The sequence below is a fragment of the Phalacrocorax carbo genome, chromosome 3 (genome assembly GCF_963921805.1).
Source record: "Phalacrocorax carbo chromosome 3, bPhaCar2.1, whole genome shotgun sequence".
NCBI lineage: Eukaryota > Metazoa > Chordata > Aves > Suliformes > Phalacrocoracidae > Phalacrocorax > Phalacrocorax carbo.
The window spans coordinates 40,381,202-40,396,917 of NC_087515.1; positions in this window are offsets into that span (position 1 = coordinate 40,381,202).

Below are 15,716 nucleotides of genomic sequence, written 5' to 3' on the forward strand. Positions count from 1 at the left end.
CACTAACAACCTGAAACGGGGAGTTTAGCAAGTGCAATCCCTTTACAAAGATGAAATCAGAAAAAAACCCAAACCCAAACAAAACCCACAAAAAAAAGCCACCCAACAAAAAAACAACAACAAAAAATTAAAAAACAAACCAACAAACAAAATACCAGTACAGTACTTGAAAAATAACGGAGTAAAAAAAGGTCTGCAAATCATCTAAAGGGAATCAAACATTTATTGTTATTCTTATCCTTTTTTAATTGCTCTCCTTACTTAGAAGTGGCGTTGTATTTTATTTGAAAAAGGATGATCAGTATTTTATTGAATAATATGTACAGAGGTTCCTTTGAAGTCAAAAGACACAAACAAACCCCAAACCCCACAGTATCTTATCATGGAAACACACACCTCAAAAACAGAAAAGAGCAGAAAAGAACAGAAAAAGGAAAATAATTAGGAAACTAACCAGCAAGTAAAACATCCAGCCATGCTAAAATAACAGGCTAAGAAGGAACAGAGAGGAAACATAGAAGTATTTTGGATTTGTGTATGGGGTTTTTTTCCCCCTGCAGTAGCAAAATTTACTTCTTAAACTGTAGTAGCTTCTGCTTTGCAACTACTTGAAATGCGCTATCATATAGTAACTGCTTCCCCCCGCTTTGAATATAACATTTCAGAGGCAAAAGTCTCATTGTCGCACTTCAATAAGGCATTACACTTTACATAGCCATACATACTTAACCCAACATGAAGCGAGTTAAATAATCATTAGCACAGTAACCCATTGCTATCAAAAACTTATTGGTCCTCTAAATTTTAAATTAATGGCCTGTCTCCCTTGTTCTCTGTGTGTGTGTGTGCGTGTCTGGTTTTCAGCCACTTCAGTGCAAAGGCATAGATGTTTTATCAGCACGTATTAGATGATTTGCATTATTGACATTTCAATTTAAAAAAAAAAAAAAGAAGCACAGGGAAAAATAGTTCCTGCTGAGTTGGTTCATCCCTAGACCCCTGATTCTTAAGTAACTCTTCTGAGTGTTAATTAGCAGCCAATATTTGACAAACCAACTAAGAAATGCACTCTGCTGCTCTCTAGTCAGGTTGTACTAGCTCAAATAAGTTTCCTTAAGAAAGCATGAAAAAGAGAAGCTAAAGAAAAAAAGAATTTAAATGATGCCCCCATGAAATCCTAGCAAAAAACTCAATGATTTATACTCACTTCTTCTTTTTGGAGCAGTTAAAACTATGGTGGGTTTTTGCTTGGGGGTGGGGTGTGTGGTTGGTGTTTTTCTTTTTTTTAGCTTTTTGAGGAAATTTTTCCCCACAAACTTTCTGGCCCAAATCCCTACTTTCCTTTTTATTTCTTTGAGTCCCAAAGTAATTTCTAGTTGTTTTAAGACAGTTACTTATCCAGAGAATGAAGGAGTATCAGCTCTGTTTCAATTAGAGAAGGAAAAAAGATAAAGACTTGGAATGTATCCGAAAAATGCAAAGTGACATATTAGGATGAGAATTTTCATCTGTTGCTGTATAAATATTTTAATAAAAGTTCTAAAATAATGTGTCTGCCTCCTGCTCTATAAAAGAGAGGAGATTATGAAGTACAAATGATGGAGCTTAGATGTATAGCTCTGACTAGGATTTTTCACCATTACAGAGTCTCTTCGTGCCTCTTCTCCAGAAGTTGGTTTTAGAGCCATTTCAGACCCCCAAAAGTATAAATCTTAGAAGTATAAATAAAAGATGACCAGCAAGCAGCTTCAATCACTAATATTTTTTGCAAAGTAACGTTCAGCTGATGCAACTCGATTTTGTTTTGCATTGCATTAGTGTCACAGCAGCAATGACTGGCCTTTATTCACCAACCTTTTGAGTCAGCACTTTGAGACATCTTTCAAATTAGGTCATACTACAAATTTGCCACTGATACAAAGGTTGATTAAGAGAGCTTCACAATTTTAAAGGGATGTTGTGTAAGGAGAATTACGGTCTGGATGATAATTCCAGGAAATGCAAGGCCCCATAACTACATGGAAATAATGTATGGGCTCTATGGGGAAAGAACGTATTTCCTTGGAGTACTTGAAGTAATACTCACAATTTAAGTGAGTCCTACCCCGTTATAGAAAAAAATCATACAATGGGCCTCAAAAACAAGCCATGAACTACAACGCAGAGGCAGCGACACGAGCCCTGTTCTCTTGGGAAAGACTTATTCCTTCCCCCTCCACCACCAAAGCATCTTGGCTCCTGCTTTCCCCCCATAAAAAAGACCCCATGTCACAACAGGACCCTTCACCCATCATGTAGCAACTGCAGAGTGAAGGTGAACTGCCATGTAAACCTTCCTGGAAGAACTGGAGGGGATGATCAGAAGGGACCACCAACCACAGTGGCCAAGGCCAAGCTTGGAAATGAGTCCAAGCCCAATTTAGGCATATTGATGAAGTGGCCAAATTTTTTTCCTCCCTAAAGTGCAGAAAGGGCAGCATGTCCTCTTGCTCCAGGGTCTGGGCATGCAGGAGAAAGGATCTTGAAGGCAGCTGCTGGCTGCTCAGCACTTCTGGAAATCTGGCTGCTTCATTTTTGATGGCTAAGTGGGAAGAAAGATGACTAATCTCTTCAAAGGGAAGGCTGCTATTTGTTCGGAGGTCAGACCCAAATCTAACATTTTTGTGGCACTCGGGGATTTTTATTTTCCAAACTTTCTCTCTTTGCAGGGAAAAACAATTCATGAGGAGCCGAGAGTTCCTCTTAATTGGATATAAGTGGATAAAAATCAACTGCCAGCTTCGTTTTGGTTTAACTCTTTGGCCCACTTGATGAGGCAAGAAGCTGTTACTAACAGAGAGTTTGCTTAATGCATCAATGCTCAGGATGGGGGGGGAGTTGGAAAGAAGGATTTTGGCTGCAGCTACACTGAAAGCAGCGTTTAACTCTCCTGCCACTGAAACTAGAGTCCCCCAAGTTATCTTTTCTATGCTTAGGAATATTACAATGATTTAAGGGTATAGCAGCAATGAAATAAAATGTAAACAATTTAAAACTGGAGCCCGAAGAGAGATTTCTCATGGTATGACTAGCCATGAAAGCCAAAAAAAAAAAAGTTTCACATTCCCTTTTGTATTTCCTTTCATTTCTTCACAGTGGAGTCCCTGAACTTGCATTTCTACCATGGGCAGCTGACTTTATTTCATGTTTTTGATGTTATGATCACCCACAGACCTTTCCGTTCTCCGTATGTTTCTGGATTCAGTCACTACACCCACAGCCCTCCCTGACAGTACAACACCTCAAATCCCGCCGCGTGGCAAAGTCTATTTTATTCCCAGTCACTTTCAATTTGCCTCCAGTGTTTCTCTGACAGGTTTAGTTGAATGTGATTTCTAGGACCAAAAGCAAAGGAGGGAGAAAGTGGTAGGCCACAAATGAGAAGGTGGCCTGTTCTACTGCCAGAAGTGACTGAAGTGGGAGTTTTGAAGAGAACTGAAAAAGGACTGTGAGCTTGATTTTAATATTTTGAGCCTTGTTCACACTTCAGTTCCCTTAACCCTGTTCTACCAGGTAAGGGAAAAATTGATATTAAATCCTAAAACCATCAGTAGTAAATGAGATTTAAAGATGGGAACAACAGCAACAAAATGTGTATGTCTACTGCATCTACTGCATCAGTATGTCTGCATCTGCAGACCTAATTCAGTAGCGTCCCTCCATCTCCTGTCCTGCAGAGCTCAGCAGGAGCTGCACAGAGGTAGCTGTTGCTGCTTCTGGTACTCCTGCCCATCTCCAGCATCCATGAATCAGGCACTAAAGGAAATAAACTCATGCCAGAGTGACTTAAACCCATTGTGGGAAAACAAATTGGGGGTTCCTTTAAAAAAAAAAATTTAAAAAAGATCCTACTGCCTTTTGAGTCTTTGTGGAGACACTGAGAACATGCTTCCAAGCTCTCTTCTGCCCTAAGGGATGGAAAGCTGCTCTTAATACAAGAAAACAAAGCTCTCCACTGCAACTACCAAAAAAAAAAAAAAAGCTGAAACGCTTATGAACACTTTGCTCCAGGCACTGTGGCAGTAAGGAAAAATCATTGCAACCATCACAAGACTTGGCAACACCAGGACCATGCCAACAGAGTGCTCATCCCATTACTGTAAATCATGGGCTGAGCCCAGTTTGTTGCGAAACAGCCAATTGTGGCTCCTTAATACGATAAATAAAACCACCATCCCTCAGTGCACTTGACTACCATTTGTGGAAGCAAGGGGGAAATTTGCACTTCTGCCCAGGGTCAGGACAGAGGCCAGCTGATGCTTCAATGTAGCTCAGTGGGGACAATTCACAAAGAGGAGCTGCAAATAAATATGGGACTTTCTATGCCTCCATCCCCATTTGCACATTTGCTACGGTTGAGACAATAACTTCATTCATTTTAAGCATTGCAGTATCAAGTATTTTGAGAGGCTGGGCTAGGGCTCATCCTGGATTGGGTTTTGGGATTTTTTTTTTTCCCTGATAGCAATGTCCACTCTGGGACCAAAGCCCAACACACACAGTCAAAGCAAAGCTGAAGTGGTCCCTGGGCTGGGGTGGTACTAAGGCAGGTCATGAGGGGTAATATTGACCTTAAGCCAAGGAACCAAGAGGCTGTATTATAGCTACCAGCCCTTGAATGCGTGTCCCCATTGCTACAGGGCCCTGCTTCAGCCCAGTGAGGATGGTATTGCTCAAGCCTTTCCTCTGGGAATACTTCAACAGGCACATTTAAAACTCAGCTTCTGCAAGCTATCAGCCACCGGCCCTCATGCCAGAAAAACTCACATGGACGCTAATGAAAACAGGACACAACCAAGGAGCAGAGCTGCATGGGTTTAGATCAAACTGTGCACGTATTTCATAGGATTGCTCCAGCCCCACTGTTGCTTTGCTATTATTTCCTGTCACAGAGACCCATCAGAGTGGCAGCATGATGGAACCAAAGCCAAAACAGCTCTGTAAATAAGACCACCTCTGAAACCTGTCAAGTCATCCTCAAATACGGCAGGCAGTATAACACAGGGCTCATTTCCTACAGGGCTTGGCCAAAAACATTCCAAAATAATCAATCTGAAGCCGCCTTCTTACATAGAGCTACTCTCCATTTGTGCATAGCAGATCAGCTGAATATTTATAGAAAAGGTTGGAGGTCATACCATTTCATTCACCACTCTGGCCCTCTCAGCAGGCTTTCTTGTGGCCAGGTCACCAGCTGGCAGGTAGCACCTCTCCCTGCCACACCAGGAGCGCAGCATCCTCCGAGCACCAGCTGGCTTTCAGGGACACCGGCAGTGAGAAACCCACAGTAACCCAAGTCGGTCTGACCCCAGAGTCACTAGAACTGAAATTAAAATGGGCCCTCGCACGGTGATATTTAGGCAGAACTTTACTTTGCAGAGAATAAAATCCATATTTTAAATCCTTTTCTTCTTCCCCATCATTTTTCTCCTCCCCATGAACGTCACAAAACTCAAAGTCACCTTTGATATGATTGCTCCCACCAAGCCATATGTGCCAGAACCCCATATACAAATCTATTCAATAAGCCTTACATCTTCACCAATAGATCTCATCTAGAAATAAGCTTAAACTTCACATAAGATGAGGAAGAGGCAAGTGGTTAAGGGCAGCCAGTTTGCTCCACTAGTTCCATTGAGCAGATGAGAAAAAGCACCTAATTAGCGAAATTTATTAATATGCTGGGTTGTTTTTTTTTTTGTCAGAGTGGGTACAGCTACATTATAGAGGTGAAACATGACTTTTGATGATCAAGCAAGCAGTGATTAAATAAGGTTAATCCTCATTTTATATGCTAATAGGATATTTATAATCTCAACTGCATATCCAATTTAGCTATTTTATTTTGTTGTTAGAAAGTATTTCTTATTAGCAAAAGAGAATACCCCTACATTCACTGCAGATGCTATTTTAATTGGGCTCAAGTGCATTGTGTGTAATTAGTCCACTTCTCTAATATTTCATCTATAATTACACCATGAACAATGTGTTTAAATTTCAGAAGGGCTGCCAGTTTAATTTTTTTTTTTAAGTAAAACTGCTAATTAATTGGTGACCCTTCCCATGGACAAATGATTCATATTGTAGCCCAGCCTCAGGGCTCTCAAAGGACCATCTTTTCAGAAGTTTGAACACCTTGTTTTGACACACCACCTCTGATCTGATAAACATGAAAGCACCCACACCACCCACCTGGCTTCACCAGGACCGCCATTACAAACCTCCAGCTATTGCGAGCAACAAAAGACAATGAAACAACTGGATGTTGTTTCATCTCACCCACCTAATAAATTGTCTCTGTCATTTATAGGGGACAGTGATGTGGCAGATAGGCGAAGGTTCCCGTTCTCCCTCACAGTGGCCCAGCTCCATAATAGAGAAAAGAGAAAGAAACAGCACCAAACACAGTGCAGGTGAATGTGTTGTGATCCTATCAGCAGGACTGAAAGGTTAGCTCTAAAATATCTCCTCCTGAAAATGTCAGGACAAGGTGCTGCTTGGAGGCTGGAGATGAAGCTGAGCTCTCTCAGAGGAAGGCAGCATAATGTGCAAGACAGTGCATGGGGGAAATGTTTCCGCCTGTAAAATACCTGCGTTAATTTCATTGGCTGCACACTGTGTTACCAAGCTTAGTATCTTTCATGGAAAATCAAATAGAAAACTGAGGTTACGGCACTAGGACACAATGGTGGCCCTTAAAGATGAAGAACTTTCCCTGGCCACACTTTTGCTTCCCCTAATGGCAGCAAACCACTGTGCAACAAACACACATGTACAGATTTCTACATATATGCACAAAGCCATACCTGGTCACATCAAATGTGAAGGATCTTCATCTCATGCTCTCAGATAACCATTCTGTAAATCCTGCTTCAGTTTTGCTCAGGCTTTCCTTCTGGCAGGGCAGCTCCACCTCAGGTGGAGCCCAGTCCAGCCCAGTATTAGTAAGGAAACTGCAGCAACCTTGAGGTTAGCTGTCCCACTGCTGCCCTAGCAAACTGTCACCACTGCCCATGTCCTTTCTTGGTTAGCCCATCACGGGGCTTGCAGTCAAAGGGGCCTTGTTACTGCCATTGTCTAATGACTTACGCTAACCATAAAGAAAGTCCTAGAAAGAAACAGAAGACACCCAAGATTAGCCTTCTTCACCTCTCTAAAAACAAACTCAGTTTAGGAAGGAAAAAATACTGAATCACACATAAGACCCTTGCCCAAGAGGACAGAAACCCCCCTTACCTTTTCATGGTTCCCATCCCAGGAGTTAAGTATTTTCATGGGCAGTGGAGTAGGCAACCAAGCTGGCAGGATATGCAGGGAAAGGGCAGTGCCTTTATCACTCTGAAAGCCTTTCGACATACGAGTGAAGGTGGTGGGCTAACATATGCCCAGCAGAAGGCAGGGGCAAGGAAGAGACAAAGCCATGCTCCCTGGCACTGGAGACCATGGTAAGTAGGGGAATACCCTTTGAGGGGACCACATTGCAGGCATGCTACACTGCTTTCCTTCCCAAAGCACCCCTGTGAAGAGCCAGCACTTTGGTTTCAGGCTTTTCTTCTCCCTGGGGGACATGAAATCCTAGCTGTTATTTGGGGAAGGGTGACTTCTTTCTTTTTCCCAAAAAAGCCTGACCTCTTCCCATCTGTTGGGGAAAGCCAAATTGCTACCAATCTGGCTCTGGTGTGAACTAGCTTCTTCTGCATAGAAGTTTATTTTTCAAAACAAGCGTGCTTGCAAAAAACTGTTTATTTAAAACGTAGTATAAATGCCAGTAACCCAACATGCACAGGGAACAGCACCCGGAGGTCTCCTGCTTAGCACTTGAGCTATTAAGTAAATCAGGGGAAAATTCCTCAGGAAATGATGGGGTTAGGCCTGATGGGCATCCCAGTGTGATTAAATGCAACTTAATGAGGTCACGGGTGACAGATTTGGGTGCAGAACTGTTTAAACAGCATAGGAAAAAAAAATATGTTTATAGCACACAGGGGATGGGAATCAAGCCTGGTTGTGTTATACTGTAGTGCAAAAACACCCCAAAAAGGGTGGCCTTTGTCCTGACAAGTGCCCACTCAAACAGCAGCACAAGAGGGGATGGGGAACTACAACAAAACAGATGGGCATGGGGGAGGAACAAGCTCACCTTGGCCAAGACAGAAAAAGTGGTAGCTAAAAAGTAAACAATTTCAACATTCTAGAATTTATTTCTTTTTAATTCAAAGAACAACAGAAAAACCACGATGATGTGCTTCCAGAGACCAGAAGGGACTGAAAAAAACCATTAAACTCCAGCACACATGAACTTTTCACATCCTTCCTTAACAACCTATGCTACTGAGCAAACATTACAGGGGCTCTCAGCTAGGAATGGTCTGGATAACATCATGAGTCAAGGATGGCCCAGCATCGCTTTGATTTCTCAGAGGTTAGAGAGGAGGATTTAGGTCACAATGCTTTATTTCCACCCCACCCCACAATATCTCTAATACAAAATTGTTGCCTTGATCAAAGGAGCTAAATTCTGCTGTCATTCTGCAGGATAATTACAATGACTTCATCTGAGCACTTAGGTTTTGCCAATACATTTGTCAAGGATAGGAGGAGATTCCTGGTGTCTCACAGTCCCTGGAGCACTTGCTCAGGTAACCCTTCAACACTCATACAATAAGATCTTCTTACACCTCCCCTGATTGAAAGGCCAGGGAAAGAAGGTCTTGGCTGGCATCCCACCAACAATGGGGCATCTTTGTGGAGTGATGAAAGGGAATTTTTGCTTTCCTCAGCTTTAATTCATGGCCAAAAAGGCTTTCTGTTGTGCTCTGATGGCCAAAAGCAACCCACATTTCCTTCCCAAATAGAAAATGGATGCTTACCTGTTTTCATGTGTGGTCAACAATGATGCAATATATCCTCCCAGCTGGCAGCAGCCCCCCTTCTTTATTTATTGTGTGATATGATTAGCCATACGATTCACCTGGTAGAGTGACTTGCATTCGCTTGTGAAGAATGAAGATTTTACCAGTTGACTATTTTTTTAAAAAACTAGATCCCATATTAGTAGGAAAGGGAAAGGCCAAAGGGAAATTATTGCTATTTTAGACAGCAGCATAAATTTTCTTCCTATTTTTAACCTAGCTTTTAATTTAATAAGTTTTATGACCCTTATATTAAGTACATATGTTTTACAAGACACTGTGTCCCTTGAGTCACCCTGAATTTGCTCTCTATAGCAGAGTTAAATGAATGAATACTGTGTTTCTGATTTCAGCTCACCCCTTATTTGATCCTTATATAGTCAATAAACCTTCATAGAAGCATGAAGCAACTGAATTAAGCAGCGTGCCAGAGCTGTGTTTGCGAACTCTGTTAGTCTTTAAAAGGGAATTAGTAAATTGCTATTCTCTTATTTGGAACCTACTACACCACTGCCAGGTTTCCCATGCTGTTTACAAGGAATAAATGGCAACACCAATACGACTCTTGAAGTTATATATTACCAATTTAATTTTCCATATGACAATTTAGAAGTGTGGGACAAGTTTTTCTTTGAAACTCCTAGCCCTCAAAACTTAACTAATTTTTCCTATGGCTCTATGGAAACTTTAAAAAGCAAAAAACATTTAATCAGCCCTGCACAGGTTATGGACTATTCCCAAACAAATGCAGTTTTGGAAGGAAGATAGGAGATCTTTTTTGAATATAAACTTTTTTTTAAAAAGGGCCAACCCTGCTTTCTGAATATAAGTAATCCTTATTAGGATTGGATATATTTCCAAATATAAGCAATCCTTTCACTGAAATTGGGGCATATGGGTCAGTAGAATCTGAAGAAACATGCCAAAAATTTAATGCCTGCTACAAATGGAACATAAATTGGAAGATCAATCATATTACCTGGAGTAGATCCCTTTACAAAACTAAGGCCCCCCGATACTCAGTGCCTGCAGAGAAAATAAGCGTGCACCAAGATGATTCTTGTTTGGGTGCATTTACACTGTTTATTTAAGTAATATACCAGGGAGGCTTTTCAGAACAGGTTTGCAATGGTGGCAAAACACAGAGATTAGAAAGGAATAGTTGACATTTGCTCCACAGTGGGAAGCATGAGTTGTTGATTGGCTTTATATCAGCCTAGAGTTCCTTTTTCATATAATAAGATTAGTTTAGAAGGGTGTTTTATAAATCGGGTGGTTCTAATTTGATTTGAGTACTGGCTTTTAGTGACTTGCCAAAGTTCAGAAAATATGCAGAGTATAGTATATGGACTTTATCTTTGTATATTAGCTATGACATAAACACAGAGGGGAAAAGTCAAATTTTATACATCAGAAAATAAGTTTGTTGCCAGACATTATAGCATTGCGTATTTAATTTAACTGATGTATGTTAAAATGGGAAACCAAATTCAATGAGCTGTTTGTTTCTTTCTACAAATACACTTACATCAATGACCTCCAAGGACATGACCTTAAAATGTGACTAGATGTTTAAAAGAGCCTCAAAGATCTATATAAGACATTAATGTTTGTGTCAGAGGGCAGTATACAAGCATGTATATACTCAGCTGTCTATATGTCGACTGCTATATTTTTTATTGTTACAGGAAACCAGCCAAAGTCTCAAGCAGGAAAATTATCAGCTCCTTTTTTTTTTTCTTGGCATGGTCCTGTTTAAGACTAAAGGCATGACCTTAAGTTAGAACATATTTTAGCCCTATTCAGTAACAATTTTGGCACCTTGCATGTGTTTTTAAATGCTAACCCTTCTTGGGGAGCGTAAGGCCCCCACAGAGACCCACAGTGGTTAGGCATGGTGCATAGAGGTGTGCATTCTTGTGTCTGAGGATTGGTATAGGGCTCCTAAAAAAGGAGGAACGACCATTTTAGCCAGGCATGGGGAACTCCTGGTCACATCTCCAGGGACAAACCGATGTCAGGTTCTGCTGTCTGTCAGGATTAAGTGCCTGTTTGCTTTTTCACTAACATGTGGTTTGAGAACAAAGCAGCTCAAATCTCCTCTATTCTTAACAAAGCATCTCAAATTGCTGAGTAAAATTCCTTAATCCCCCGTCTTAATCTGAAAACACTAACACCACATGGGAACACTGAGGTCTCTTTTTGTCCACCATAGAGCACCATTGACATCGATGTTTGATTTAGAGCTAACTTTTTCTGAAGCAGCCTATTATCAGAGGGAAACCCCAGGTGCTTTGTTCTCAGAGCAGGTCTGTCCAAGTAATTTTTCTTCCTTATGTTTTCATTCCAAATGAGAAACTAAATACAAAGCAAGAAGAGAACAAACTGGCATAGCTTTTCACCCCCGTGAAGGTGGGTGGTAAAGCATAAGTTGAGCTTTTCCGTCACGAGAACCATGAGGAGGTATGCAGCAGCTGTTTGCCAGAGTTGTTGACTGCATGCTCCAGATATCAGGCTAGAAGAGACAGCAGCTTCACGTTAACTGCAACATGCACTCCCACCAGTATGAGCAAGTAAACTGGGTCTAGAAAGTAAGAAGAGCAAAACACATCATTTGAAGAGGATTGGCTGTTGTTACCTGACTCAATAAAGAAGTCTAAATACCAGGTGGCTTGACCACAATACATGTCTGTAGACATCATTCTTCCATAAAACTCAGCTATCATCATGGCCAGTATTTTCCTGCTATCATTTAATCAACAACAAAAATCAAGTCCCAATTTCTGCTAGAAAAATTATACAAATTACTACTTACTTGCTCTTCAACCATTCTTCCTACTATTACTACTGCTCTCCTACCACTTTCTTTTCCTACTGTATTGCTAGTGTCAGTTTTAATTGCCTGGTCCCAGCTTAAGTCAGTGGTAAAAACACAGCCCCAGGGGGGTGAGGTCAAATATCTGCCTGGCCAGAGGTAATCAGAAATGGTTGGACAGGGAAGAGCAGAATTAGAGGACAGCAGCAACACTTTCCCCATGCACTATCCCGGTCAAACCTCTCGGTGAGAGAGGATATATGGACAAAGGTCTCCTTAAGGCATTGGCCAATTAAAGACAGAAGTTTGCCATATAAAACTCAGGAAAACAAGGTGGTTTTAGCTTTAGTAGACTTTATTCCTTTTCTTCGTGCTGATTCCAATCAATTCCTTTGAGGTTTAGCTGTAGAGGTCCATGAATTGAATTGTATGCACTGTTACCTAGTCCTACTTTGATCTATATTTGCAAAAAATTAGTTTGTGGTCTGTATTTTCCTCCATTTCTGACCACTGTAATGTGCATGCCTTTGTTTAAGCTTTGCGTCCTGGTAGAGCTCCAGAGGATCCAGAGTAGCCCCTCTAATCAGGGCCAGGTCAACACCAGAGTCAGGACTTTTATCCTAAAAGCCGTAAAAGCTCCATGAGGTGCAGCGACTACCTCCCTCTGAGGAAACTTTTAACAGGCTTTCTTCCTCCCGTCATCAAGTAAGACACCAAGAGGAGCTTCAGTAGGTCTGGCCATGAAAAATAACTCAAGGATTATAACCAGCAGCAGTCAGCTGGAAAGCATAACTCATTGCTAAACTGTTTATATGCAGCTGGAGCAAAATGGTGTGGAACAGACCATGCAGGGCAGGTGAGCATGCGGATACATAGTATTCATTTCTATGTAGCCTTCTGGTTGACTGCCTGAGGTAGAACAGAGGAGATCATCAGGGTAATGCCCTTCAAGATGCCAAGGCCAGAGTCTGCAAATACAGCAAAAAAAAACCACTATACAGGCTACCGTGTTTGGGAAAAGAATATGTAGACCACAGCCCCATTCTGCACAACTTGGTCATGTAAGAGGTTTTCTAGGCATAAGAAATGGCTCTTGACACTGGAGATGCAAAAGCTGCAGAATATTTTCCTCATCTATCGTATCTCCAAAAAACACTGCTTAAAATATCTCAAGAGGCTTCTAAGCTTTCCTACTTGCAGGAGACAGCAAGTTAAAAAAAAATACTTAAAGCCTCTGAAGAAAAATATATGTGGATAACTATGTCCACCAAAGATGCTAGAAAAGGTTCCTGCAATCCTCTCTTGGAAAGGATAAAGCTTGAGAATCTAATTTCTTGAATCAAGTTATAACAGTGACTTTGCAGGCAGACAGAAAGGGTCCAGGACAGCCTTTTCCACAGGAAAAAAAAAAATCACAAATGAGGAGTTGCAGAGTAACAAAATCTCTGAGCCTAACCTGAAGAGGTGGCTGCAAGTAAAGCTGTAAGGTTAAAAAGCAAGGAGCAAGATGCATATGTACACATAGAGTTCAGGGACGGGAATGGATAGAGGCCAACAGAGCTCAGAGGGAACCAGAGACCCTTTAGTACAGATGGGGATGACTGATCTCATACAGAGTCAGCACAGGTCAAAGTCTTGAAAAAAGCCAAATTATTAGGGAACAGAATCCTCCAGAAAGATTTCCATTTTGCTCCTGGAGGCAATGAGACTGCACACTTGAACTATGAGCTAATGGCAGGACTTCATCAAACCACTCCCACAGAAATGCTAAGACACTCAAAACACAACTCATTAGCCAAAATTCCTCCACACCAAGATGGAAAATGAGCCTTGAAAGACATACCCACAAAGCAAACATTTCTCAACCAATGACAAATAGGCAGCTGTTGCTGCTGTATACAGCTCTTAACCCAAGCGGTAATAGCTACTGGCCTGAAGAACTAGTTAGCTCTCATCTATATCAGTGGAAAGCAGTGTCTCTGCTGAAGTCAATATAGTTTCACTGAGGTAAGGGAGATCAAATTAGGCTCGATGTCCACAGACCTGAGTGTATTACTTGCCTTAGGGCAGGGGAATGAGAACAAAGGGTTTGTATGTTGGTATCTGTGTTTGGTCTGTAAAGTATTGCTCTCTCTTGCCCACCACATCTTTCAGCAATGGGCTATATGGAGTCATATGATTAAAAAGTCATTTATGTTCAAGATTCCTATGTTTCTGACGTATGCCTTGTCACAGTAGAAGAATATAGCTTTACACCAGCGAGATTCAAACATCACAAAAAGATGGCTACCAGCAAGAATCAAATCACTCTGAGGTGAAAAAGGAGAGGAAAGAGAGAGACACAGAGCAATTTGGAGATGTTACAAGAGCTTCATCAGAGCTGGCTCTGGGTACAAGCAAAGCAGGTAGTTGCCTAAAATAACAGGGAGACAAAGGCAGAGCAGCATTTTCGCAGGTGTCCTGCCCCCTGCATGGCAGCAAAGCCTGGCTGACAGCCACATTGGTGGCAATGGGAGTCAGGGTTGTAAAGTGCCATCCTTCAAAGCCATCTCCAGAACTCATCGGTAGATGCAAACATCAAAGGTTTTCTGTCTGTAGTGCTCCAACTTGGAGAGTAAAACCACCCAGGTGATGCTGGTGCTGGAGGCAGAGTCCCAGGAAGAGGCTGGTAAGCCTGGAAGAGGACAACCACCACCCACAGGGACCTTGGTACCTGGCCCTAGGAAAAGCCCACCTTCTGCTGGAGCCGGCTGGTTGCCTGTTTCTATTTTTCCCCCCATTCTGACTCTTACATGGTTATCATCACACCACTCTCACCAGCTTCAGGGCAAAGTGCGTAGGTGAACTTGTAACTAGGAATGCACACACGTACAAACACGCAGCTGTTTATGTCAGCCGTAGCATTTTATAGCCCATGGGTGAGTAATAAGCCAGGGCTCGGTATCTGCCGCATGGTATGATACCACTTTCAATCATGTTAATTAAATTAATATGGCCTACCCTAATGAAAACCACAAAGTACTATTTTGGTGTCCATGAGCACATACGTTTTGATAATATCAACTGTTGTTCTGACGTTCCTTTCTACACCAAATACTAGCAATGTAAACATATCTAACAACACTTTCATCATAACAAAGGAAATTCTGCATCAGCACCAGACTGAATGCAGACAGACTTGTATAAGCAGCAAGCTCCAGAAATATTTGGCCATACTAGGGCTCACCAAGTCTTCTACAAATGCTCCTCCTACCTAATCTTTTTAATTTATTTTTAAGGTATATTTTCGGCTCAGGTTTTGTTTTAGGTTGGGGGGGTTATTATTATTATTATTATTTCCCTGCGTGATTAGCCATCCAGGAAATGTTTAAATTACAAAATCATAAGGTTTAAAAGATTTATAGATCAAATTATATTAATCTAAATGCAATAGGCCAAACATACGGAAATTAGAAGTCTTTATATTATATTTTGGTTATTAAATTGCTCCCTTTATACTGTTTAGTTTGTTTGTAACAGCAAGGTTTTGCTGTCTGATGTCAGAACCTGCAGAGTAACCAAGGAAAAACAAATGACTTAGTCCTTGGTTCAAAGAAATAATAGGTTACTAGCATAATTAATTTTATGTTTAATTACTGCAGAATGAAACAATTCAACAATATCCAATCAATCCTCGGAATGACAGAACAGAAGGTCAGCAGTTGCTAAGTCAATTGTTTTGAAAGAGAAATTTATGTCAGGTTCTCCTTTATGTGCTGAAGAAAGAAATTGGATAAAAGTGGTCAAGCAAATGTTAATTAATTGTATAAAAGTAATCCTGTTGTCATGCAAAAATCACAGAGACTCCAGGCACAGTGTTCAAAATGCTGGCCGTGCATCAGTCAAGAACATCTAGAAATGGCATCCTCGACTTAAAAAAATAATAATGAAAGAAAGGAAAGCAAACATGA